Source organism: Triticum aestivum, chromosome 4D (assembly GCF_018294505.1).
Source record: "Triticum aestivum cultivar Chinese Spring chromosome 4D, IWGSC CS RefSeq v2.1, whole genome shotgun sequence".
Lineage (NCBI taxonomy): Eukaryota > Viridiplantae > Streptophyta > Magnoliopsida > Poales > Poaceae > Triticum > Triticum aestivum.
The window spans coordinates 500,918,409-500,943,282 of NC_057805.1; the positions used below are offsets into that span (position 1 = coordinate 500,918,409).

General features: G+C 45.7%; 1 non-coding gene across 1 annotated transcript; it reads left to right on the plus strand.

Annotated features, from left to right (window-relative positions):
- The first annotated feature begins 11,355 nt into the window (after positions 1–11,355).
- Positions 11,356–11,474, plus strand: LOC123100832 (5S ribosomal RNA). Its single transcript, XR_006448470.1, has one exon. It is a non-coding gene; the product is annotated as a 5S ribosomal RNA (ribosomal RNA).
- Positions 11,475–24,874: the final 13,400 nt, after the last annotated feature.

The window sequence follows — 24,874 nt, forward strand, 5'->3', positions numbered from 1 at the left end:
CAAAATAGAAACTTAAATCATCCAAGACTAATGAATTTGAATGCAAGAGTAACAATGGTGCATATACATGATAGCTACATTGGTTGTTTGAAGAAACATCACTGTAACTTTGGCATGCACAACTGAAAAGGTTTATTTAAATAGAAAAAAATGTGATATGTGAGTTCCAATCTTTATAGCGTTGAATCGATATTGTACCTTTGGCCATGATACGAAGTAGATATTGACTTATGTTCAAGCGATGCACGTCCACGATCGCTAGATAGTGATACGTGAATGAATTGTGCAATCTCTCTCACACGCATACATATCTCATTTCCCTGTGGGCATCGGAATCACACACGCGCACTTCGTGTATTTCTCTCCCTCCGTCAGGGTTAAATTCGTCTTTCTACCCCGTCCTACAAGTCTCTCACACAGAAACACACATGCTCTCTATGTCTAACACGCCCACCCCTTTAATTCCGCCCACCCACAGCCACTAATGTCTAAAAGTATAATAATGTCTCTCACACATATGCTATCTACCTATCCCTTAATATAGCTAGATATGTGTCACACAAACTCCTTCTCCCTACTAGCAAGATGTCCATGCATTCCACGGAACATCAAGATGCATTTGTATGAGAAATTTATCTTGTGGGAGAAAAGGATGAATGAGGGAATGCCTTATTTGCAAATGCAGAGAGGGGTGTGGGTATCTTTTTGCAAAATTGCCATAGTTTCCTTCCTGTCCGTCGGATATAAATCGGATGGCCTATATTGCAGGATGGCAGGAACACCATCATCACCAACTCTGTTTTTTATAAGAGTAGAGATATGTGAGTGTCACTGCCCCCCCCCACACACACCCACACTTCCCAACACCGAAGGAGTAGGATGACACCTCGATCTTGATACTAATCTATCGACTGGCTTCTCTCTCAAACATACACACACACACACACACTACCCGGCACCGAAGGAGTAGGGTGGCACATCGATCTTGATAATAATCTATCTACTCCTCTTTCAAACACACACACACACTCGCTAGTTGTGCCTCTGTGCCTACCGCGCACACTCTCGATACATCTTTCTCTCCCTCCGCCCCCAACAATGACATCAGAAGGGTGACAACTCGATCTGATCATAATCTGTCAATTGGTTTCTCTCTCAAACATTGTGTCTCGGTGCCTCGCTCAGTAGCCCCCTCGATATGTAGACTTCTCGCGCGCGCACAGCTATAGTGACGATGACGCTGAACCCAGTGTGCCTTGTTTTTACCGGCCTCATGTGATAGTTTTCACCCTATTTTCTGTTAATTAACAAGGCAACCTTTTCTTTGTTACTACTAGTGAATCTGAAATCATTCGGGGCAGACATAAAATATATCGCTTCAACCCAATTATCGCAGCAACTATTTTAAAAGAAATTAGCTAGCTGCCCGTGCGTTGCACGGAACATCAAGATGCATTTGTATGAGTAGTTTATCTTGTGAGAGAAAAGGTTGAACGAGGGAAGGCCTTATTTGCGTACGTGGAGAGACGTGTGGGTATATTTTTGCAAAATTGCCATAGTTTCTTTCCTATCCGTTAGATATAAATCCGACGGCCTATATTGCAGGATGGCACGCACACCATCATCACCAACTCTGTTTTCTACTCCCTCCGTCCGAAAATACTTGTCATCAAAATGGATAAAAAGAGATGTATCTAAAACTAAAATACGTCTAGATACATTTCCTTTTATCCATTTTGATGACAAGTATTTCCGGACGGAGGGAGTATTTGTCTTTTTAGAGATTTCAACAAGTGACTATGACCGGACCTTACCAACATACTCAAAAAAGTAGTCCATAATTTTGATGTTACCCTCTTTTCTTGGCGGTGCAGTGCCATCTGGATACCTCATAAATAAATCAAGGACAAATCTGACCCCTTCCTGAAAAGACATACGGAGCAAAATGAGTGAATCTACACTCTAAAATATGTCTACATACACATCCGTATGTGGTAGTCCATTTGAAATCTGAAAAAGACAAATATTTAGGAACGAATGGAGTATATATAAGCGTAGACATGGAGATATATCTCCAGCATGGTCTACAACAAAAATGTGCTGGGCTGGTTAGCGCCGGATGCTTGCAACGCGATGACATGAGTTCGAATTCTGTCTTTTAACTTTATATTTTTATATTATATATTAATCTACTTATTTAATATATACTTCTTTCGCTACTGTACTGACAGTGGAACCCACAGAGTACTTAGAATACAAGATTAAGGATGGACTTGTTTCTTTTTAACTTTCTGTACGAAGCTGTAGCCACCCTGCAAGTCACGTGTACACTGTACATGCAATTAACTTTTTATAGAGGGACAATCATACAGGCAATTAACTCAAATGGATTGGATGCTCTATTATTTCCAGCATAAAGAGCATCTCCAACGGCAGCCGGCAAATTTCCTCCCGCTTCCTTAAGCGGAGGACGACATCAAACGCCAGCGGCATACATTTTTACAACTCTAACCAACCAGATGAAATTCGTCCAAACATGGACTGATTTCATATAAGCATGAAGGATTTCGTATAAAAAAGCCGGATCTTCATATAAACATGATGGATTTCATTACATTTACATGAACTAAGAGGTGCCAATCCGGCTCTCTTGTATAATTAATACTCCCTCCTTCCGGAAATACTTGTCCTGGAAATGGATGTATCTAGACTTATTTTAGTTCTAAATGGCCAACTTTGTGGCTGCTCGTATGGACTTCGTGCAGGGTTGTTTCGCTAACAGGAGGGAGCTCCTCCATACAGCACCACCACTAACTTACGTCTCGTCCTCAACATCCTATGCACCTGCCATCCTAGCCACCGCTCGCCGCCTGCCTACCATTGAGGAGTTTGACCAAGTCATTGCTCCTACTCCAGTCAGAGCTGCACCACCTACCGCACCCGCACCAACTCCTCAACACAGTACTTCGTGCCTAGAGCCTATTAGTGAGGAGGAGGTTGAGTCTCCTGCACCACTAGGTCTTACCCTCGGCAGGCCGAGGGAAGTTTTCACCATCTCCGACTGAGTGCGCCTAGCAGCCGTGCGATGTGCCAGCTTGTATGATATGTTTATATGTACATAGGTTTGGTGAGAAGTAGTTTGTGTGCGCATCATGTAGGAACTCGGAGAAGTGCACTAGCCTAAATAACATGTCAGGAATGTGTACGCACATCCTGAGTGATGTATTGTATAATTACGACTCGCGTGTAAGATATGTACTGAGCAGTCCTTCTCCATGCACAATCAAGTGTTTTTCTTGAAAAATCTTGGAGTCTTTAAAAATTCCGCCTTTGCAAAATTATTCATTTTGCCACTCGGTTTTTCACATGAGTTTTGCAAAAATACCCCGGAGTGGAAAATGCCTCGTCCCTGGACTCGTTCCATGCCAAGTCCGCCGGAAGAAAATTATGGTACCCAGACAAGCCACAATTTCACACAGGGGCAGTCAAGTCAGCAAGGCAGTGAAGCAGCATTTTCTCAAGTATGCCGCCTTTATGAGCAAAGCCAGTAGCAGCATCAAGAAATGATGAACCATGTTATCAATATGGGAAATCACCGTGAACCATACCAGCAGCATTCCAAATTGTCTGAACTGCAAAAGACACGTCCCCCAACATTCTCTCACACTGATAGACCTCTCGAGGCCGATGATTGGCTTCGAGACATTGAAAGGAAATTAATTATTGCACAATGTTCGGACCGTGAGAAGGTACTTTATGCACCTCACTACCTCACTGGGCAGCTGCATCATGGTGGGAAAATTTTCTACACATGCACCCCAATGAAAATAACATCACCTGGGAAGAATTTAAAGAAGGTTTTCGTGGGGCGCATATTCCCAGAAGCATTATGAAGATCAAGAAAAGGGAGTTTGATGACCTCAAGCAGAGAAGCATGACAGTGACTGGGTACAATAGTCAGTTTACTCAATTATCTCCTTGTGCCAACGAAGAGCATATGACTGAAAATAAAAAGATGGAGAAATTTTTGGACGGTCTGGCACCAGCACTTAAATGCCAGCTGGTCGTACACACCTTTCCAGATTTCAAAACACTTGTGGACAAGGCTATTACATTGGAAAATGAGCGCCGCAGCTCGGAGGATTTTCGCAAGCGCAAAAGGGACAAGACTACTCACGCTCGCAACAACCGGAACAAGACTGATTTTCAAAAAAATGGGGCGAACAAATCCACGACCAATGTTCCAAGCCCAACCAAAAAATTTCATGCAAGGGACAAGGATTTTACGTATCGCCCAGGTGTTACTTGCTATGCTTGTGGAGAGGAAGGACACTATGCCAAACAGTGCCCAAAACCAAGGAACTCGGCCCCCAAGCCGAACAACGGTGGAAATAATCCAGCTCCCAAGCGTAACAACTTCAACCCCAATAACAATCACAAGAAGGGTCACTTGAACCATGTGACCAAGGAGGAAGCACAGAATGCGCCGGATATCGTACTCGGTACGTTCCTTGTCAACACAATACCTGCCACGGTTTTGTTTGATTCTGGAGCTTCTCACTCGTTCATTTCAAAGAGTTTTGTTTTGCAACATGATTTTTCGATGCTTCCTTTGGAAAAATCCATGATCATCAAGTCCCCCGGGAATAAGCAAATTACTCAGAGTTACTGCCAAGGTGTGGTTATTGAGTTTGAAGGACTAAAGTTTCAGGCAAAACTCATTGTATTGGAAAATAAAGGACTGGATGTTATCCTAGGAATGGACTGGTTAACCACCAACAAGGGATTTATCGACTGCTTCAATCGGACGGTAATTCTTACTCATCATCACGGCAAGACGATAAAAGTTGCAGCTCAAGAAAGACCAATGTCACGACAACCAAAGTTGAACAAGGTGGACATTTCAGAGTTAAGAAAAGTTCCAGTGGTGTGTGAGTTCCCTGACGTATTTCCCGAAGAACTACCAGGCATGCCACCAGACCGGGAAATAGAGTTCATCATTGAACTAGCACCTGGAACCACCCCCATTTACAAGAAACCTTACAGAATGGCACCCCCGAGTTGGTAGAATTAAAGAAGCAAATAAAAGAATTACTGGACAAAGGATTTATACGAGCCAGCTCCTCACCTTGGGTTTCACCAGTATTATTTGCAAAGAAAAAGGATGGGACACTGAGGTTATGTATAGACTATCGAGCACTCAACATGGTCACCATCAAAAACAAATATCCGATACCACGGATAAATGATTTATTTGACCAGCTCGCACAAGCCAAGGTTTTCTCGAAAATTGATTTAAGATCGGGGTATCATCAATTAAAGGTACGGACAGAAGATATCGCCAAGACAACATTCACCTCCAGATATGGATTGTATGAATTTACAGTAATGCCGTTTGGACTTTTTTACAAACGCCCCCGCATATTTTGTCCACCTCATGAACAAAGTGTTTATGAAATTTATGGACAAATTTGTTGTGGTGTTCATTGATGATATTCTGGTATACTCAAAGACACCGGAAGAACATGCTGAACATCTTAGAATTGTACTAGGAGAATTGAGGAAACATCAATTATACGCCAAGTTCACCAAATGTGAATTTTGGTTAAGACAGGTTGGTTTTCTAGGCCATGTATTAACCCAAGAAGGTGTTGCCGTAGACCCAGAAAAAGTCAAGGCCGTACTTGGCTGGAAACCACCAGCCAACGTAACAGATGTACGAAGTTTCCTAGGAATGGCTGGATATTACCGAAGGTTTATTGAGGGATTCTCCACCATAGCAAAAGCAATGACACAGTTACTCAAGAAGGATAAGAAATTTGTATGGACTGAAGCATGCGAGAAAAGTTTCCAAGAACTCAAAAGGAAATTAACAACAGCACCGGCATTGGTTGTGCCAGACATACACAAAAGTTTTGAAGTGTATTGTGACGCATCCCGGAAGGGCCTCGGGTGCGTATTGATGCAAGACGGCAAAGTTGTCGCATATGCTTCCAGGCAACTACGAAAGCATGAAGAAAATTATCCTACTCATGACTTGGAGTTGGCAGCAGTCATCCATGCACTCAAAGAGTGGAGGCACTTTTTGCTTGGAAATCGTTGTGAAATATATACGGATCATAAAAGCCTCAAATATATTTTCACACAACCAGAACTCATACGGCAACGACGCTGGTTGGAATTAGTCAAAGATTATGATGTTGGCATTCACTACCATCCAGGAAAAGCGAATGTAGTGGCAGACGCTCTTAGTCGAAACCCCAGCTCGGGCAACGACAGTCTACAGAACTTGAGGCCTGAATTTCAGCAGGAGTTCGCCAAACTCAACTTGGTGATGGTCACTGAGGGCAACGTGTCAAATCTGGAAATACAGCCCACCCTAATGGAACAGATTAAGAAAGCTCAGCATGGACATCCCAGCATTGAAGGCATAAAGAAAAAAGTGAGTCTGGGCAAAGCTTCAGAATTCGTCGTAGACGATGAGGGAATATTATGGTACGAGGACAGACGTTGCGTACCAAACATAGAGGGCCTCAAACAGCAAATTCTAACCGAAGGCCACACCGCTCCATATTCAATCCACCCTGGAGGGACCAAAATGTAAAAGGACATCCAGGAAAAAATTTGGTGGCACGGTATGAAGAGGGATATAGCCACATTCATTGCATGTTGTGATTCATGTCAACGCATTAAAGCCGAGCACCAAAAACCAGCAGGGCTATTACAGCCAAACAGGATACCTGAGTGGAAATGGGACGAAATTGGAATGGATTTTATTGTCGGACTACCTCGGTCACAAAACGGAAATGATGCCATATGGGTCATCACCGATAGATTAACTAAAGTGGCACATTTCATCCCGGTAAAGACAACCCACACCACTCAGAAGCTTGCCAAGCTTTACCTCTCCCGTATAGTTTGCCTGCATGGAGTTCCAAAGACTATAATGTCCGACAGAGGCACTCAATTCGTCTCTAGATTTTGGGATCATTTACAACAAGCTCTGGGGACTCGACTAGCATTCAGTACAGCATACCACCCCAGACTGATGGACAAACTGAACGCGTGAACCAAATTCTAGAGGACATGCTGAGAGCATGTGTTCTCACCTATGGAACCAGTTGGGAAGAAAGCTTGCCATATGCCGAGTTCGCATATAACAACAATTACCAAGCCAGTCTACAAATGGCACCTTTTGAAGCCTTGTACGGGCGGAGATGGCGTACTCCATTAAATTGGTCAGAAACAGGAGACAGTCGTATCTTCGGCCCAGACATGCTCAAGGAAGCCGAGGAGAAAGTTAGACTAATCAGGGACCGACTCAAGACAGCTCAAAGCCGACAAAAGAGTTATTACGATCGAAAGCATCGTGAAGTCAGCTTTGAACCCGGTGAATATGTGTATCTACGAGTATCTCCTATGAGGGGCCTGCAACGGTTCAAAGTTAAAGGAAAGCTAGCCCCAAGATTTATTGGACCCTTCTGTGTAGTTGCACGAAGAGGCACAGTAGCCTACCAGCTAGACCTACCCAAAGAGCTGTCAGACGTCCACGACGTGTTCCACGTCTCACAGTTAAGGAAATGTGTAAGCTACCCCGAGAAGCAGGTGTCTCATGAGAACATTGACGTGCAACCAAACCTCACCTACATGGAACGTCCAATAAAAATACTGGAGGAGTCTGAAAGGAGGACCCGTCAGAAAACAATTAAGTTTTTAAGGTTCAGTGGAGCAATCACACCGCGGATGAATCAACATGGGAAAGAGAGGATTTTCTTCGGACAGAGTACCCACACCTATTTAAGGATCAGCTGAAATCTCGGGGACGAGATTTTTCCTAAGGGGGTAGGTGTTGTAACACCCCAAAAAAAAATTTATTTGGTTTTATTAATTTCCTTTTTAGGGGAAGGAGGTTATTTAATTTTTTTTTAAACCTCTCCTTCTCAAAAACCTTTAAGGCAAGTATTTTATGTGTTCTTCCCAACATTTACTTTGGTCTTGAGGGCTTTCCATTTAGTGTTGACTCAACACAAATATTTTCTTTGGGAAAGTCTTTGAAATCCTTTCTTTTAAAAATAATCATATGACTTATGAATTGATTCTTCCTCATTCAATTTTTTTTCTTACCATGACCTAGGTTGAAAATTTTCTTCCAAAATCCCTCCCTCCACTTTGAGTCAAGTCAAATATCCAATCCCAGCAAGTTCAACCCATTTTGATTTTGACTCTATTTATTTTATCCTCAAAACTATTTCCGTCATTTATTTTGAACCTTAGTGATTTACAAAGGAACCACCAGATCCCTTTTGAGTTTTGGTTCCAAACAAACTCCTCTGACTAGTCCTTAGTACCCCCAACCAAGATCCCTCAAGATCCACTTGTCCACAATTCAAAATTTTCAAATTTTGCTTGCTGCAAGTTTGGACCAGATTTGCCATTTTGGGTGAAATTCATTATTTTCTTCTCCAAAAATTCTGAGATAAATCAGGCAGCCCCCAGATGCATTGAGAGACCACCTCACCAAAGATCAGCTCCAGAAAAATTTTCCACATGCCTGAATCATTTCATCGAACAGTTGGCATGCACTGTTTCTGTTCAAATTCAGAAAGTTCAGAGTTTCAGTGTTGGGTTCAGTCGACAGCGTCGTTTTCTTCAGAGCCTCGGTGTCAATCTCACCAGTGCTCGCTCTGGCCTCTTGCTCACTGCTCCTTCTTCTTATCCATCGCGCCGCACGGTCGTCTGGACGGTTGCGAGCGTCGGCGGTGAGCTGGCAGAGGTACACCGCCCCCGTGAGCAGCGACAGCAACGCTCGCTGCGGCTGCCAGAGAAGCTCAGCGAGGTACGACGCCGTCCAGCACCGCCCACACCACCAGGAGCCTCCGCGTGGCCGTCCTCTTCTCTGGACGCGCTGCAGCACGGTCGCCGTGGCCTGAGATGCGCAGAGCGCGCTCTCTGCCGCCGACGAGCCCGTGAGGCCGTTCCGTCGAAGGCCTGGAGTATCGCCCAAGTTGTACCAAGATTAGCCTCTGGATGGGACCAGTAGACCAATCCGTAGCTGCCCAGTCGCCTAAAACCTCCGTTCGACCGCTTCTCGCCGTAATCATCGCTGGAGTTATCCCGTTCTCGGCAACCGCCTCGGACCGGCTATAAAAGGGAGCCTCGAGCTCGCCTTCGACCCAGCACCACTCCTACACCTCACCAGAGCCACGCCTAGCTACTAGGGAGACCTCGGGGAGGCCTTCTTCCCCGACTCCGGCCGCCCCGATCCGCTTTGGGCTCCGACACGATTCCCTCTGGTGAGACCACCCCCGCCTCCCAAACCTTGCCAGCAGCCTCATCATGCACCCACTCTTCTAACCTGAGCCCCAATTTGATGGTTGCAGCCCTCCTCGGCGAGATCCATCACCACCCGAACCACCGTCCGCCGGAGTAGAGGCCGCCGTCGACGTGGTGCTCGCCGACGACCAACTCCACCACCCACAGGTGCGGAAGAGCACCGTGAGTCCGTAGGTACCAACCACTTCCCCTACCTCGTCGGGGATCGACGCCGGCGGCCACCGCGGTCCTCGGGCGCCAGTGTGCTCTGTTTGAAATTCAAACCTGACGGGTGGGACCCCCTCGTCAGCTTTTTCTCTTTTTCGAAACGTCATCCGGTCAGGGGGCATGGGTGTTTCTGGTTGGGACCGAGAGGGGGGCACCCCTTAGAGCGTGCGATATAAATTTGATCCCATGCTACTCGAGGTTGTGGCCTCCCCGTCTTAAAGTTTTTTTGAACGTTGCCTAGGGTGATCCCTAGCAGCGGAATGTGGAATGGGTGTGTACTCGTTAGATGTGTTTCTCCTAAAATACCGTAAACGGAACTAGTTCTTTGTGACTACTGAAATCTGTTGGCTGTGGTTAAAGAGTACAAACTCTGCAGAGTCAAAACCCATCCGAGTAACCGTGTCCATGGTCAAGGATCTTGGTCAACATATCCATATCAGTATCAGTATCAGTCTCAACGTCCGTCTCAGCGTCAGTCTCTGTGTCAGTCTCAGTGAAAATCCCCGGTGAATAAACATGAATGGTAAACCCGGCTGAATGTTATTCCTGTGGATGGACTAACCAGTTTATTATTACATACATGAGTATTCCCTTGAGGTGATTTAAATTCATGAGCTACTTGAATTCGAATAATGAAATATAAGCCCTTTATGTGATGTCGCTCAGACGTCCGACTGTGGCACTCTTGTTATTTTTACTTTTGATATAAGCCCTTTATGTGATGTCGCTCAGATGTCCGACTGTGGCACTCTTGTTATTTACTTTTGATATAAGCCCTTTATGTGATGTCACTCAGACGTCCGACTGTGGCACTCTTGTTATTTACTTTTGATATAAGCCCTTTATGTGATGTCGCTCAGACGTCCGACTGTGGCACTCTTGTTATTTACTTTTGATATAAGCCCTTTATGTGATGTCGCTCAGACGTCCGACTGTGGCACTCTTGTTATTTACTTTGATATAAGCCCGTTATGTGATGTCGCTCAGACGTCCGACTGTGGCATTCTTGCTATTTACTTTTGATATAAGCCCTTTTTGAGATGTCGCTTAGACGTCCGACTATGGCACGCACTGTCGTTTATATTTCAATATGAGCCCTTTATGTGGTGTCGCTCTGACGCCCGACTGCGGCATTGTTAATTTATTTTACCTTTCGAGGCGTCGCTTCAGACACCCGATCGGTCTTCAACTATTTTATTGGGATTTCGGGAGGACTACCGCCTGACTTCCTTTTTATTTATCGTGCAGTGCAATTTATTATCTGAGTGCGCATTACTAATCTGCTCATGTGCATCATGTTTGCATTTGTTATATCTTATGTCCAAACTGTCTTGCGAGTACATTCAAAGTACTCACCTGGCTTGTTGATTTGGCCAGATGTTGACGAAGGCGATCTTATGGATGAAGAGTTCGATAGCGAGTCCGATGCCTAGAGGAGTCCCAGTCAGTTTCGTGCGATCCTGGAATTGGTCACTTGTGTTATATACGCTTCCGCTACACCAATAAAATCATCGAGCCTCACTCCGGCGCTCGATGAGCTGTAAAATTTAGGAGTCTTGTCACCCATTTCGCTGTGACATATCCACCACTACTTTGGTTACGAGTCAGTAGTTATGCCACCATACTCCTTGTGTCATATCCACCCTTATGTATTATATCGGCGTGCTTGTAATAAATTGTTGAGCAACCTCAGCTCAACCTTGTATGATATTTAGTACTTCTGGATTTCTGTATCAAGGATTTGTCCACTAGTAAGAAGGATTCTTCTATACTGGTTTGATATAAGGGTCGGTTTCTCAATAAATGTTTTATTGGAAAACCGGTCCAACCAGCACTAAAGCACCGGATCCCATCAGAACTCCGAAGTTAAGCGTGCTTGTGCGAGAGTAGTACTAGGATGGGTGACCTCCTGGGAAGTCCCCGTGTTGCATTCCCTTTTGTGAGGACAAAGTGCGCAGAAAAGACTAGTATTGATCTGTGGGCCAGTCTAGATCCCGCCAGGAGTAACGACCACCGGCGGGTGTGTCCGGGGCGTTATAAGTTGGTATTAGAGCCGACCTTCGCGGTTACACGGATGTTTGCGGACAGGTGCGTGGTCATGTTGTTCATGACGTTTGTGACCCGCCGTGGGACACGGCATGGCACATGTACCGGACTGGATACACAGACGTATGTGCCAAGAGGGAATGTTCCTGTGGCCCGATGAGGACATCGGTTCCTCTGAGTGGGGGTGTATGTATTAGCCTGGATTAATAGGGATGATAGACTACTCATACTAATAAGGAATTCCTTCTTTTCCGGAAGCCCATTCGGAGAAAACTCCAAAGTTAAGCGTGCTCAGCTTGGAGTAATTTCAGGATCGGTGACCGACCGAGAAGTTGCTCTCGGGTGCGCACGAGTGAGGACAAAGTGCGCAGAAAAGACTAGTATTGATCTGTGGGGCCAGTCTAGATCCCGCCAGGAGTAACGACCACCGGCGGGTGTGTCCGGGGCGTTACACTAGGTCTGCTCACCGGCCGCGTACGCAACGTGCAGGAGTTCCCGGGGAGATGGCCCATGACCCCTGGGGGCATAGGTTTAGTCCGGCGTGCTGACCTCTCTATTAAGCCTAGGTCGGGTTGCAGCGTATTGTTTGGCCGAGGCCGGGCATGACCCAGGAAAGTGTGTCCGGCCGGAGTTAATCGAGCGTGGTGGGTAAGTTGGTGCACCCCTGCAGGGAAGAAAACATCTATCGATAGCCTGTCCTACGGTAACGGACACTTGGAGTTGTATCCCGATCGATACAACTAGAACTGGATACTTGAGATGAGACATGGATATGAGAACTGGATAGTATGGCTCTGGGATTGCTTTCTCGCAGGGAGTCGAGAAAGGATCTCTGGCCGAGGTTGATAACACTTATACTACTTTACTTTATGCTACTCTTATCTCTTCTGATGCTGCAAGATGCTTGGAGCTGCTTGAAGATGCTAGTCTTTGATAGGCTAGGCTTTCCCTTTCTCTTCTGGCATTCTGCAGTCCAGTCCACAGATACAGCCCATTTCATTGATACCGATGCATATGTAGTGTAGATCCTTGCTTGCGAGTACTTTGGATGAGTACTCACGGTTGCTTTGCTCCCCTTTTCCCCCTTTCCTCTTCTTTCCGGTTGATGCAACCAAATGTCGGAGCCCAGGAGCCAGATGCCACCGCCGATGCTTACTACTACGTGGAGGCCGCCGACGACCAGGAGTAGTTAGGAGGCTCCCAGGCAGGAGGCCTTGCCTTTTCGATCAATGTTGCTTTTGTGCTAGCCTTCTTAAGGCAAACTTGTCTAACTCATGTCTGTACTCAGATATTGTTGCTTCCGCTGACCCTTGTGTGTTCGAGCTTATGTATTCGAGCCCTCGAGGCCCCTGGCTTGTAATATAAAGCTTGTATTATTTTAATTTGTGTCTAGAGATGTGTTGTGATATCTTCCCGTGAGTCCTTAATCTTGATCGTACACATTTGCGTGTATGATTAGTGTACGATTGAATCGGGGGCGTCACAGCTTCTTTGGGAGAAGAGGCAGGGCTGGCTGCCTGGATGTGCTCTAATTTGAGGTAACAACTGAATCTTGTCAGATACTAATTAAATCCGAGCTATGGGTGTGAAGCACTGATATGCCAGTACATTTGATTGTGACCTGTTCTAATTTTGTACCTGAACTTTTTTTAGAAAGGGTTGTACGTCAACTTAATGTGCTAGTAGAACTTATTGTGTTGTCTGTCTGTTTTCTTTGCACAACATTCAAGATATTTCCCCGTCATTGATAAAGACGATGAACCGTTATGTACGACTTCGTTGGTTTCAACATAGCCCTTCCCGTAGCGATCCACTATTTCCATCCTGATTGTGCCGCCTGCGTGAAATTTTTGTATGCAAGTTCAGTGTGCTATGATGTTCTATATGATTGTGTCAACTATATAAGTTTTTACTGAGCATCAGCAATGCATATGGCTGAAAGATGTATTTACGAGTATCGACCGATGGGTATCTCTCTCTATCACTCTCTCTCTCACACACACACACACACGCACACACACACACGCACACGCACAAGTGGGACCCGTTGAATTATTTATTTGCTCGTGACAACTTTTAATTAGGTTCCACTGTAATCTAACTTTTTTCTTAAGTTATTAATTGAGCTCAGTGACTTCAAAAAGTTGTACAAAAGCCTTGTTTCGGCCTTTCCGGCGTCGCAGAATGTGGGCTGAGTAACCATGTTAGGTTGTAATGTACTACACAGGCCTTTTTTTCCAACATCAGCAATGCAACTGGGCCGACAGTTGTACACAATATCCGGGTCAACTTGTTATTCTCCGCCCCGCTCGGCTGCAAACTTTCCTAGGAGGTATGCATTAGGCTTAACAAGAAAATGGACTTTAAGAAATAATAAATGGGATGTAATTATAATAACTGGATAGTTACTATGCACCAAACACGTAATTAGTTTGAAATATATATTATTTTTGGAATTTGAAATTTTTAATTTCATTACTTGTTGCGCGCGCAATATTTCGTTGGATTTTAACGTAATACAACTTTATTTTGAAATTATATTTTACCTGACTAGAAATTTTGGATAAAAATATTTCGGATCCCATCAAAATGTGGGAATTTTTTTTTGAATTCTGTTTTGAGTGGTTGTTTGAAATTATAATCGTTGTCCTAGCTAGAAGTTGGGCTGTACTTTTAACAAACTGTAAATGGGCTGTAGTAAATTCCATTAGAATTAAAAAATGGGCTGTACATTCTTACAAATCACAAATGGGCTATATGTTCTCTGCCAAATCCGAGCTGTGGGCCTACTAAGTTGACGCGTACCAAGGGCTTTGTCAACTTAGTCAATATAAACGATTCTAGCTGTAGTGATCGTACGATGTCCATTCAACAGTCGTAGTGCTTCTTCAACCTTTGGTCTTCTTGCTCCAGCCGCCCAAAGCAGCGCCGGTCGTGTCGCCTGCTCCTGCCTCCCGTGGCCGGCTGTGATGTCGCGGAGCAGGGACGAAGCTCCCTTGTAGGCATTGGGGTCAATTGACCCCAATGAAATTAGGAATTCCTTCACTAATTTAGTACTAAACACTATCTATTTACTGAAGATGATCCCACTACCATGGACGTGACCCCAACAAACTAATTTTCTAGCTTTGTCCCTGCTGCGGAGGCCTCACCGCCCCGTACTACTCCCACCGCTGGCCAGACCATCCCTCTACTCACCCACACCCCCTGTTATTCTGCGGCGACGGCAGCCTCACACCGCAGCCGAACCAGTGAACCCTCGTACTCCTCTCCGCGCGGGCTTCCACTTCTGCGTCTTCCCCGGCTCCGCGTCGTCCCCTTCCTAGGCCTCACCGTCGTCCAGACCACCGCCCTGGTGCTCTCGGTGCGCCGTGGTCAACGTGGTCAACGACCGACTTCCATCAGAAGAGTACTGTACGTGGAGAGGCTGACAGCTAGGTCCAGGCGGCCGCAAGGAAGTGCCTCCTTATTACGCGCAAAATAATTATTCCTCCACCTGACAGCAGGGACCCACCGGACAGGCCACCTTATTTCGCGAAAAAAACATTTCCCCCTGACTGCTGGGACCCACCGGACGGGCCAGCGTATTTCGCGAAAAAAACGTTCCCCCCGCTGTCAGCTCGGACCCACCGGAAGTGCCTCCTTATTATGCAAAAAAAAATGAATACTCCCCCTGCTAGCTGGGACCCACCATGGTGGGAGGTTGACTTGTGGGCCTACTAAGTTGACGGGGATGGGGGCCTTTGTCAACTTTAGTCAATATGAACGATTCTAGCTCCAGTGACCGTACGATGTCCATCCAACGGCCGTAGTGCTTCTTCAACCTCTGGTCTTCTTGCTCCAGCCGCCCAAAGCAGCGCCGGTCGTGCCGCATGCTCCTGCCTCCTGTGGCCGGCCGTGCTGCCGTGGAGGCCTCACCGCCCCCTACTATTCCCACCGCTGGCCAGGCCCTGCGGTGACGGCAACCTCACACCGCAGCCGAACCAGTGAACCCTCGTACCCCTCTCCGCGCGGGCTTCCACTGCCGCGTCTTCCCCGGCTCCCCGTCGTCCCCTTCCTAGGCCTCGCCATCGTCCACCACCCTGGTGCTCTCGGCGCGGCGTGGTCAACATGGTCAAGGAACGACTTCCATCGGACGTGGACTGTACGTGGAGAGGCTGACAGCTGGGTCCACGGCCACAGCAAGGAAGTGCCTCCTTATTACGCGGAAAATAATGATTCCTCCACTGACAGCTGGGACCCACCGGACGGGCCACTGTATTTCATGAAAAAAAACGTTTCCCCCTGACTGCTGGGACCCACCAGCTACATCTTCGCACGCAAGGAAGTGCGTCCGGGCAAAAAAAACGGTTTGCCCCCCTGACTGCTGGGACCCACCAGCTACATCTTCGCAGGCAAGTAAGTGCCTGACAGTCGGGACCCACCTGGTCGAAGCATACGTAGCGTTGTCATTCTGGTCGCGAACGTGCACGTACATATATACTGGTGGATGTAGAGGCGCGCACGTGTCGTAGTAGAGGCGCGCACGTAGCATGTACATGTACGTACAACGGCCAGGGTGCAAGAAAGAAAATACGGCCACGTATGCGTACATACGGGCGGGGTCCCGAACGCCTAGTCGCGCATACGTACGGCCAAGGCTCGTGTACATGGCTGGGTCGGAACGGAGAAACAGCGTCGTCGTCGTGTTCATGGGGAGGCAACAGAATGCGTTGTGTTCATGGGGAGGCAACGGAATGCGTCGTGTTCATCGGGAGGCAACGGAACGCGTGGGAGCCAACCGGCTGGGTCGGAACGGAATGCGTGGTCGTGTTCATCGGGAGGGCTTGGACGGAACAGGCGATGGAAACGAGGCCTGGCGTACCGCACAACGGAGGAAACGGACCTCCTACGTTCGGAACGGGGTCCTGTTGATCGAGAGGGGTCTGGCGTACTGTAAAACGGAGGAAACGGACCTCCTACGGTCGAAACGGGGGTCCTGTTGATCGGGAGGGGTGTGGCGTACCGCAAAACGGACGAAACAGACCTCCTACGGTCAAAACGGGGATCCTGTTGATCGGGAGGGGTGTGGCGTACAGCAAAACGGACGAAACGGACCTCCTACGGTCGAAACGGGGGTCCTGTTCATCGGGAGGGGTGTGGCGTACCGCAAAACGGGACACCACGGGATATTGTTCATCTCCACCGTCGACCTCCTCCAGCCTCCACGGGCTACCGTCGACCTCCTCCAGCCTCCACCGGCTCCTGTTCATCCAGCCTCCACCGCGCGCTACTCCACCGGCTACTGTTCAACCACCCCTCCACGGGCACCCCTCCACCGTCTACTGTTCATCCAGCCCTCCACACCACGGGGTCCTGTTCAGCCACCCCCACCTTCTACTGTTCATCCAGCCCTCCACCACACCACGGGGTCCTGTTCATCCAGAAGCAACGCCACCGCTCACTGTTCATCCAACCCCCCCCCCCCCCCCCCCGCAACGCTCACTGTTCATCCAATCGATCGGCTTCAGTTAGCAGCAGTAGCGAAGGAATTGCTCGATCGAGTTCAGTTAACAGCCATCGATCGATCGCTCGGGTTCAGTAACGCGTAGCCTGCAGTGCAATCGCTCGGGTTCAGTTAGAGCCCAACGCCTCGCTCCGGTTCAGTTAGAGCCAACGCCTCGAACACACGCGCGTACATGTACGAGAGAAACGTGCATCGCTCGGCCCCCGACCTCCCACCGTAACAGGGAACTCCCCGAAATTTTCCTCCCCCTCGCTTCTACCACGGTTTTTTCGTCATGGACGGCCCAAAGAATGTCATGCAGCTGCGTCTCCGGCCCGCCCAGGACGAAAAGCCCATTTTGTGTCATGATTTTCGTCATAGAAGTAGGAGCTCACCACATCTATGATGATATCGGGTTTTGTCACAATTATCGTCATAGAAGTGTCATATGTATGACAGAAAAAAATTTCGTTCGGCCCAAAATGTCACGGAAGTGTCTTTTTTTGTAGTGCAAGGGAACAGTAGCACGAGCCATTGATCGACAACAGCATAGATATGCAAAAAAGTATCAGGTACTAAGTTCATCATAAATTAAAGTTCAATTAATCATATTACTTAAGAACTCCCACATAGATAGACATCCCTCTAGTCATCTAAATGATCACGTGATCCATATCAACTAAACCATGTCCGATCATCACGTGAGATGGAGTAGTTTTCAATGGTGAACATCTCTACGTTGATCATATCTACTATATGATTCACGTTCGACCTTTCGGTCTCAGTGTTCCGAGGCCATATCTGCATATGCTAGGCTCGTCAAGTTTAACCCGAGTATTCTGCACGTGCAAAACTAGCTTGCACCCATTGTATGTGAACGTAGAGCTTATCAGACCCGATCATCACGTGGTGTCTCGGCATGACAAACTGTAGCAACGATGCATACTCAGGTCGAACACTTATACCTTGAAATTTAGTGAGGGGTCATCTTATAATGGTACCGCCGTACTAAGCAAAATAAGATGCATAAAAGATAAACATCACATGCAATCAAAATATGTGACATTATATGGCCATCATTATCTTGTGCCTTTGATCTCCATCTCCAAAGCACTGTCATGATCTCCATCATCACCGTCTTGACACCTTGATCTCCATCGTAGCATCGTTGTCGTCTTGCCAACTATTGCTTCTACGACTATTGCTACCGCTTAGTGATAAAGTAAAGAAATTACATGGCGGTTGCATTTCATACAATAAAGCAACAACCATAAGGCTCCTGCCAGTTGCCGATAACTTTTACAAAACATGATCATCTCATACAATAACTTATATCACACCATGTCTTGACCATATCACATCACAACATGCCCTCCAAAAACAAGTTAGACGTCCTCTACTTTGTTGATGCAAGTTTTACGTGGCTGCTACGGGCTTCTAGCAAGAACCGTTCTTACCCACGCATCAAAACCACAACGATTTTTTGTCAGGTGTGCTATTTTAACCTTCAACAAGGACAGGCCGTAGTCAAACTCGATTCAACTAAAGTTAGAGAAACAGACACCCGCCAGCCACATGTGTGCGAAGCACGTCGGTAGAACCGGTCTCATGAACGTGTTCATGTAATGTTGGTCCGGGCCGCTTCATCCAACAATACCGCCAAATCAAAGGAAGACGTTGGTGGTAAGCAGTATGACTATTATCGCCCACAACTCTTTGTGTTCTACTCGTGCATATCATCTACGCATAGACCTGGCTCGGATGCCACTGTTGGGGAACGTAGCATGCAATTTCAAAAAAATTCCTATGATCACGCAAGATCTATCTAGGAGATGCATAGCAACGAGAGGGGGAGAGTGTGTCCACGTACCCTCGTAGACTGAAAGCGGAAGCGTTAGGTTAACGCGGTTGATGTAGTCTAACGTCTTCACGATCCAACCGATCTTAGAACCGAATGTACGGCACCTCCATGTTCAGCACACGTTCAGCTCGATGACGTCCCTCAAACTCTTGATCCAGTAGAGGGTCAAGGGAGAGTTCCGTCAACACGACGGTGTGGTGACGGTGATGGTGATGCAATCCGCGCAGGGCTTCGCCTAAGCACTATGACGCTATGACGGGAGGCGTAAACTGTGGAGGGGGGCACCGCACACGGCTAAGAGAATAACTGTTGTGCCTTTGGGGTGCCCCTCGCCCCCATGTATAAAGGAGGGGAGGAGGAGGAGGCCGGCCTAGAGGGGGCGCGCCAAGGGGGGACTCCTACTAGGACTCCACTCCTAGTAGGATTCGCCCCCCCTCCTTCCAGCGGAGAGGGGAAAGAGGAAAGAGGAAAGAGGGGAGAGGGAGAAGGAAAGGGGGGCGCCCCCCCCACCGCTTGTCCAATTCGGACTGGGCATGGGGAGGCGCGCGCCACCTCCTGTGGCCTTCCTCCCTCTCTCCAATATGGCCCATGAGGCCCATTAACTTTCCCGGGGGGTTCCGGTAACCTCCCGGTACTCCGAAAAATCCCCGAACCTCTTCGGAACCATTCCGGTGTCCGTATATAACCTTCCAATATATGAATCTTTACCTCTCGACCATTTTGAGACTCCTCATCATGTCCGTGATCTCATCCGGTACTCCGAACAAACTTCGGTCACCAAAACACGTAACTCATAATACAAATCGTCATCGAACGTTAAGCGTGCTGACCCTACGGGTTCGAGAACTATGTAGACATGACCGAGACACATCTCTGGTCAATAACCAATAGCGGAACCTAGATGCTCATATTGGTTCCTACATATTCTATGAAGATCTTTATCGGTCAAACCGCATAACAACATACGTCATTCCCTTTGTCATCGGTATGTTACTTGTCCGAGATTTGATCGTCGGTATCATCATACCTAGTTCAATCTCGTTATCGCCAAGTCTCTTTACTCGTTCCGTAATGCATCATCCCGCAACTAAATCATTAGTCACATTGCTTGCAAGGCTTATTGTGATGTGCATTACCGAGAGGGCCCAGAGATACCTCTCCGATACACGGAGTGACAAATCCTAATCTTGATCTATGCCAACCCAACAAACACCTTTGGAGACAGCTGTAGAGCATCTTTATAATCACCTAGTTACGTTGTGACATTTGATAGCACACAAGGTGTTCCTCCAGTATTCGGGAGTTGCATAATCTCATAGTCAGAGGAACATGTATAAGTCATGAAGAAAGCAATAGCAATAAAACTAAACGATCATTATGCTAAGCTAACGGATGGGTCTTGTCAATCACATCATTCTCTAATGATGTGATCCCGTTCATCAAATGACAACACATGTCTATGGTCAGGAAACATAACCATCTTTGATCAACGAGCTAGTTAAGTAGAGGCATACTAGGGACACTTTGTTTTGTCTATGTATTCACACATGTACTAAGTTTCCGGTTAATACAATTCTAGCATGAATAATAAACATTTATCATGATATAAGGAAATATAAATAACAACTTTATTATTGCCTCTAGGGCATATTTCCGTCAATTAGCAGGAAGCAGCGGAAACATGAAGGTGGAGATGGATCCTAGAATCAAGGAAAAACGAAAATATAAAAACTCTAGGAAAACACGTGATATCTCACCATGGATCCCGGCATTTCGCACCTGCCACCCACCTTCACAATGGAACCAACATCAGTTACACACCATGGACTAGATTTGACACTCAGTTCTTGATAGGCCCATCGTAAAGATACAAATGTGGGTTAATAGGATAACTTTCTCATTGCCAATTAAACGATGCAAAGAGCATGTTATGTTAAGGTTTGGAAATAGTGTTTGCGTGAAATCAAAGAGTTGTGACCCGATGATATATGCCATGTAAATATAATGCTTTTGCATTAGGCAAGCGTGATGCGTCCACTACAGGAAAGAAAGAAAATTGCTAACCAGCCAGCGTAATTCATAACTTCCCAACAACCGAGAGACCAGGTCAACAACCCCAAGCCAGAAAATCACTCAGGGCATCCAATGCCGACCCTCAAACCGACTAGATCTTTGATGATTCCATTACTGAAACCAACTTGCAAGTCACATTTTCAATGCCCTAGAAGTTTCTATGAATATGGCTGCCTAATATACACTGGAAACCACTATTAAATTTTTTGTTAGTGTGTATATGATTTAGAAATCTCTGCCATGGTATTCCATAATATTAAAAGATATATGAACACACATAGATATGCAAATATATATGTATACACTATACAATTTATGCAGTATTAGAAAATAAATTCAAAAGATTTTTTAACAATAAAGAAAAAATTGGTACAACATACAATTTAAATTTTTATAAAATAAAAAAATTCAATGATATATATTACAAATGTATAACGATGAATGATATCAATATTATTCGAAACATTGTTATGTGGCTAAGTAATACAGAAATTATATTAATTACAATTGTAATATACTACACTTAGTTTAAAATAAGTATAGAAATTTAGTATAAAAACAGATATTTTACATCGCACATCAAACGAAACTTAATCAACAGCATCCATTGTTCTAACCGGACTTACGACCGAATAAACTAGCCACAAACTTGACCACTCTTCCCGAGCGCTGAGTTCGTGATATCGTCAGCTTTGGCCCACACTGCGTGCAGACAATACACAATGAGAGCATAGATCATGTCCAGCATAGCCATCACGCCCTTTCCAATGTTACGTATGATGCGAGTCTCACTAAGCTGGAGCTCTATTGTCTTTAGGGATTTTTGCTTATAATCGATCATTGCAATAATATCAGCTTTAAAACGACAGCCTGCTTAAGCAACTGCGGTCTACATTACATCGGCATTCTTCATCATGATCTTGTCTGCACATGCATCCATCAGCTTGTCCACCAAGGGATCATGCATTATCACGTGAGATGCTATCTGTTTTAGCATACAAGCAGATACAGTAAGTAGTATCCATGACTATAATACAAGAGGAAGTAAACATAAATAATGAGTTGGAAATGAAATGAATATTTAAGTCTAACATACTTCCTATGCACAATCATTTTATAGGAAAACAAATTATCAAGACAAGCAATATCTAGCATATGCAAGGAAGAAAAAAAGAAACAATAGCAATCTCAACATGAAGAGAGGTAATTGAGTAACATGAAGATTTCCACAACCATATTTTCCTCTCTCATAATAATTACATGTAGGATCATACTCAAATTGAACAATATAGATATCATAAACAATATTATCTTCATGATCCACATGCATAAAAGTTTTATAATCTTCCAAGATAGTGGAATTAACATCAACTAAGTCATGACCTCTCCAAACCCACTTTCATCAAAATTTCATATGATTGAACACTCTCCAAATATGTGGGATTATTTTTACCTAAAGTTGAAGCTCTTCCAAACCCACTTCAATATTATTGCAAACATTATTATGAATATCATATTCATCATGAGACGTAAATAAATTTTCAAGATCATAAGAAGCATTATCACCCCAATCAAGATCATTGCAATAAGTAGTGGATATAACAAAATTATCATCCCAAGGCTCGTAGTTTTGCATATTATTAGCACAATTGACATTAATAGAATTTATAATAACATCATTGCAATCATGCTTTTTCATTCAAGGGGCTATCAAGTGTGGGTGTGATAACCCACAAGTATAGGGGATCGCAACAGTTTTTTAGGGTAGAGTATTCAACCCAAATTAATTGATTCGACACAAGGGGAGCCAAAGAATATTCTCAATTATTAGCAGCTGAGTTGTCAATTCAACCACACCTGAAAGACTTAATATCTGCAACAAAGTATTTAGTAGCAAAGTAGTATGGAAGTAACGGTAACGGTAACAGAAGTAACTGTTGGGGAACGTAGCATGCAATTTCAAAAAAATTACTACGATCACGCAAGATCTATCTAGGAGATGCATAGCAACGAGAGGGGGAGAGTGTGTCCACGTACCCTCATAGACCGAAAGCGGAAGCGTTAGGTTAACGCGGTTGATGTAGTCGAACGTCTTCACGATCCAACTCATCTAGTACCGAACGTACGTCACCTCCGAGTTCGCCACACGTTCAGCTCGATGATGTCCCTCGAACTCTTGATACAGCAGAAGGTCGAGGGAGAGTTCCGTTAGCACGATGTCGTGGTGACGGTGATGGTGATGTGATACGCGCAGGGCTTCGCCTAAGCACTACGGCGCTATGACCGGAGGAGTAAACTGTGGAGGGAGACGTCGCACACGGCTTGGAACAATTGGTGTGTCTCCAAGGGGTGCCCTGCCCACGTATATAAAGGAGGGAGAGGGAGGAGGCCGTCCCTAGGGGGCGCGCCATAAGGGGGGAGTCCTACTAGGACTCCTAGTCCTAGTAGGATTCGGCGCCCCCTCTTTTCCTTCTCATGGAGGTGGAAAGAGGGGAGGAGAGGGAGTAGGAGAAGGAAAGGGGGGTGCCGCCCCCTTCCCTAAACCAATTCTTCCTCATCCCTTGTAGGGGGTGCACCAGCCCCTTGTGGGCTGGTTAGCCTCCCTCCTATGGCCCATATCTTTCCCCGGGGGTTCCGGTAACCCCTCCGGTACTCCGGTATGTACCCGATACACTCCGGAACCCTTCCGGTGTCTCAATACTACCTTCCAATATATCAATCTTTACCTCTCGACCATTTCGAGACTCCTCGTCATGTTCATGATCTTATCCAGGACTCCGAACAAACTTCGGTCACCAAAACACATAACTCACAATACAAATCGTCATCGAACGTTAAGCGTGCGGACCCTACGGGTTCGAGAACTATGTAGACATGACCGAGACACATCTCCGGTCAATAACCAATAGCGGAACCTGGATTCTCATATTAGTTCCTACATATTCTATGAAGATCTTTATCGGTCAAACCGCAATAACAACATACGTTATTCCCTTTGTCATCGGTATGTTACTTGCCCGGTATTTGATCGTCGGTATCATCATACCTAGTTCAATCTCGTTACCGGCAAGTCTCTTTACTCGTTCCGTAATGCATGATCCCGTAACTAACTCATTAGTCACATTGCTTGCAAGGCTTATAGTAATGTGCCTTACCGAGAGGGCCCAGAGATACCTCTCCGATACTCGGAGTGAAAAATCCTAATCTCGATCTATGCCAACCCAACAAACACCTTCTGAGACACCTGTAGAGCATTCTTATAATCACCCAGTTACGTTGTGACGTTTGATAGCACACAAGGTGTTCCTCCAGTATTCGGGAATTGCATAATCTCATAGTCAGAGGAATATGTATACGTCATGAAGAAAGCACTAGCAATAAAACTTAATGATCATTATGCTAAGCTAACGGATGGGCCTTGTCCATCACATCATTCTCTAATGATGTATCACGTTCATCAAATGACAACACATGTCTATGGTTAGGAAACTTAACCATCTTTGATTAACGAGCTAGTCAAGTAGAGGCATACTAGGGACATTATGTTTTGTCTATGTATTCACACATGTACTAAGTTTCCGGTTAATACAATTCTAGCATGGATAATAAACATTTATCCTGATATAAGGAAATATAAATAACAACTTTATTATTGCCTCTAGGGCATATTTCCTTCAGTCTCCCACTTGCACTAGAGTCAATAATCTAGTTCACATCGTCATGTGATTTAACACCAATAGTTCACATCTTTATGTGATTAGTTCACATCGCCATGTGACTAACACCCAAAAGGTTTACTAGAGTCAATAATCTAGTTCACATCACTATGTGATTAACACCCAGAGAGTACTAAGGTTTGATCACGTTTT